Source organism: Wasmannia auropunctata, unplaced genomic scaffold (assembly GCF_000956235.1).
Source record: "Wasmannia auropunctata unplaced genomic scaffold, wasmannia.A_1.0 LD336088.1, whole genome shotgun sequence".
Classification (NCBI taxonomy): Eukaryota; Metazoa; Arthropoda; class Insecta; order Hymenoptera; family Formicidae; genus Wasmannia; species Wasmannia auropunctata.
Window position 1 is genome coordinate 3,795,026 of NW_012026802.1, and position 4,533 is coordinate 3,799,558.

Consider the following 4,533-nt stretch of genomic DNA (forward strand, 5'->3'; position numbering starts at 1 on the left):
TGTGCTCTTCCGATCTCTTACAAATTATTTAATACATAGATTAATAAATATATGTAAAATTAATAGATTCTTAAAACCTACACTTTCTTTTATAGTTCATTTTTTCAAAGTATTATTGCGCAAATTCAAAGGACCAGATCTGAAATATAAATACATAAAAAACATTTCACAATTTTTACGACCGCTAACAAATTATTGATACAATTGAACAATAACCGTTACATAAACTAACTGTAAAAGGAAGTGTATGTTTAACAATCTATTTATTTTGTGACGATACGCCCCCGCCTCGTCACCACAAGGGGCCGACCAGCCGCCCCTGGCGCTCAGCGCCACAACTCCGACTAACACGCGCGCCGAGCGTGTTACGGGAGAGCGACCCCTCTCCGCAGCCCCCGCCGAAGCCCATCGGCGGGGGTATATAAGCCGCCGCCGCGGAGCGACGGCTACCAGTCCGGTCCCGACTCCTGTCGAGACCGTTCATCCTGCGAAGAGATCAGGGCGCCTGACTTCTTCACGATCTCCTGCATTCAGCGAAGAGAGCCAAGGCGCCTGGCTTCTTCGCCTTCCGCCCGATCAGGGCACCCCGTTGGCACCAACACCGTACGCACAGAGAAGGCCAGGGCGCCTGGCTTCTCCTCTCTGTTGGGCCAGGGCGCCTGGCCGACATAGACCAGCTACCGATCTCGCTGCGCCTAAGTGCCACACGGCAACCGACCATCGCGGACATCCGCGCCGCTCCACCGTTACCGACCGAACCGCTCGGAGCACCGGATCTACCGCCGACTGGTCCCGCCGACTTACCGACCGTCTTTCTGACCCTCGGTAAAGTAGAGACCCTCTAATAAGAGTCTGGCCAAGCGGCATATCATTTTGGAGTGTTTTGATTGGTCCGCCATGTTTTTCCTAATCTAAGAGGGGATAGCTTCAGCGCAAGCGTATGAGATTATGATTAGCGTACAAGACTTCTCTAACCTCAAAAATATTTATGAAACAGCGAAAAAATATTCAAATATTCATGCAAATTTAATTTTTTAAATATTTTTATTAATACAAATATTTTTAAATATATTGATGAACAATATATAATGTACGAAATGTAATACATATAAAATATAATACGTAACGAAATACATAAATATAATATACGTAACGAAATATAATACGTAAATAATAATGAAAAAATAAATGCAAAGTGAAATATTTTTTACTATTTCATAAACAAGGAGCTAAATAAAATTTTTGTTTTACTTTATTGCACTATGCATTGCCATAGACTTACTATCATAATACTTACGTTTATTACCCCCTTTTTTGTTTGCTATTCTCATTCTATAAATCGCGTATCTATTTGCTATTTTTGTTTTTATATTGTGACATTGCAAAATATGATTACTGTTATTTAAAATACTTAAAAATTGAGAAATCAAAAAATTTTTATAATTGCGATTATTAGAATATGTAGAATTTTGATATTTTCTAAATGTATACTCCAGTTTTTTAAACAATTCAAAAGTTTCATTGTTTACAAAAAATAATGTTTCATTTTTATAACATCGTAGTCGCACTAATTTCGCATGTTGTGACAAATTTAAATGTGTGGAGCCTAAACTTTGAATACAGTTCTTACAAACTTTTGTATTTTTTTTTATGCTTGTTACAATGTATCCAGCGATACTATATAAAATATTACTTTCCGTATGGTTTAATTCTTGTACTTCCTGAGCTGTAGGTACACAGGACAAATCAGCGTTTGACTCACAAAACTCAGATAATTCTTGTACTTCCTGAGAGGTAGGTACACAGGACAAATCAACGTTTGACTCACAAAACTCAGATAATTCTTGTACTTTCTGAGAGGTAGATACACAGGACAAATCAGCGTTTGACTCACAAAACTTAGATTTATGTTCGGCAATTACATCTAAGAAACCTGTTAGATATTGTGCATCATCTTCTTCATAATTACTTCGAGAAACAGAACGCATGTACAAAGAAACGGCAATTAATTTAAGATTATTTTTAAACTGTAAAGCATTTAATATAACATTTTTGCTTCGAAGAACAGAGAAAAGGTTCTCTACACAATCCTGTGTAAGTCTACCTGTGAGTAAGAATTGAAATTCCCTTTCACGAAAGAGATAATCAGCCAATTCTAAAATAGATTTAGTTGAAATAATTACTCCTCTCTGAACAGGTTTAAAAAATCCCTTTTTACCAATACGAAGATTAGAAAATATTTCTATAACTTCATTTAAAAATGAAACAGTATCTTTATATTTCGCCAAGTCCTTTGTACCCAAAGAAATGCTGCAGTGCCTTGAAGTCATAACCGAAAACCATTTTACTATTATTTTGACAAAAAATGCTGTAGTAATGTATTCTGGTTTTGAATTTTCATCAGCTAAAAACTCAAAAGCAGTGCTCACTTCATGACTCAAAAAATTTTTCGCTTTATTGACACGCATCTTATCAAACGTATTATTATTCGTATCGATATCGTTTATACTTAATTTTGGCGTTAATAAAAATTGAAATTCTTTTTGCGCTAAAATTAATTCTTCGAAGTGTCTTGCTCGTACCATATTTGTTGGCAAATTATATTTACGTACAATATTTTCAGGTAATGCAAGGAACTTATTATTTAAAATACACGATTTTAAATTTTTTAATAAGTGGGGCACATCCGCAATTACATACAAATTACGATTCGGATCACATGGATGTGTTATGTGATTTACAATTCTGCTATGTTTTCCAGCCGTAATCCCAAATACTTTCCATAAAGCCTGATTGCCGGATCCCATATCGGAAGTAATGGAATTTACACGAAGACCAATTAATTTAGCCCTATGAAGTATATCAATTATTATTGGTTTTAATGCAGCTCCATTAAATCCATCACTCGTAAAATAATAGCCAATAATTTGTTTCCAACGACATGCAATACCGCATAACATAAATACCATAGCATGTGACGCTATACCTGTATGTTCTGGAAAAGTTACATCACCAATGTAGCTTTGAGAAGAATTATCAAAATTCTTCCCTGATGAAATGCTGATTTCATCATATACCAAACAACATTCTTTATCGATTTCATTTCAATTCGATACCTTCAATTTTAAAAAATTGAAAATATCGTCCGAAATTCCGCTCTCAAATTTAAGATTTTCTACTTTTCTTCTTAACGTTCGAAGCGCTGGTAAAGGAAATTCCTGCCGACGGAGTTCTTCGTAACCAGTGATGCCACAAGAAAACCTTAGTTGAAGTGCTTTTAAAATCGATTCGTTGTTCCACTCTGCTTTTCTTTTATTCTTCAAAATTGCAATTTGATTGGCAGTGAAGATTTGTCCTATTTTGTTTAACATAGCTGCATTTGATCTATTAATTTTATTATTTTCCAATTTTAACGCCTTTAAATCACGTCGTGCAATAAACAGACAGTTCTTAAATTTTTGTAATTTGACACTCTGCTTTTTAATTAAACGTGATTGTTCACATATAATTTGTGTCTGTTTTTTTATTGTACATGACAGGTTTTTTAATTTCTTATGGTCCTTTTTACTTTCAAGTTGCTGTTCATTCTCGCAATCATTTTCTTTTTCATTTCGGACTGATAGATCAGCTTGTTCGACTTGAATTGTAACACAATCCATCTCGTCATTCGGTGAAGCTGATGTTTCTTGATTTTTTTTGTTTTCATAGTAACTTTTCTGAAATCAAATATTTAAGATTTACCATTATTAATTTACAATTTTTAAATAGACTTATAATGATTTTACACAAATTCGCAACTGCTTTTCTTGTATTTTAATCTTTAGAACTTACGATCGCTTTAGCTTCATTTCTCCAAATCCAAATATTGTTGGCACAGCATTTACTTTAAGTTTTCTTTTTCCGTCAACTCGCTTATTTTCCCACATATCGTGTGTAAAATGTACCTGTAATAATAGATAATAATTGGGAAATGATTGAGATATAAAAATCATAAACTTTAAATATAAACAGTTGCTATAAATGATCTGCTACAGTTTTTTAACGACTAGGCATAAATATATTGTTTATATGTCAATTTACGAAAAAGATTCTTGTATCTAATAAATATAAATTAAACATAATTGTATAAATAATCCTAAACATACTTCACACAGAAATGATGTATTTGTAGGTGTCCATCCTTTTCTGCCAACATTTGCTATCCATTGGGCACGTCGAACTGGATCTCGGGGGAAAATTTTCATTATAAATCCTTTTTCATCAGAATTTGTACAGTTAGGAGCTGTACAACCAGGCATGTTGCTGAAATATTCAATAATATATATAAATAACTAACACTACTATATAAACAATACTATATAAGTAACATATAGATAATAATAAATCTGTGAAAGCAATATTTATTATTAGATAAACTATTAGATGTAATGCATACTGAATTTATCAAGCGCTGCGGTAGCGGCGCGACGCTAAGTATATAAAAATCGGGTGATGACTTGTGAGTATACGGCACTGGCACTGTCGAAGCGCTAC

The 4,533-nt window shown here is 34.2% G+C and overlaps 1 protein-coding gene across 1 annotated transcript in view; it reads left to right on the forward strand.

Moving 5' to 3' along the window:
* The window catches only part of LOC105448319, a 35,700-nt gene that overhangs the window by 2,390 nt on the left and 28,777 nt on the right, over positions 1-4,533 (forward strand). The gene's annotated exons all lie outside the window — the stretch shown is intronic.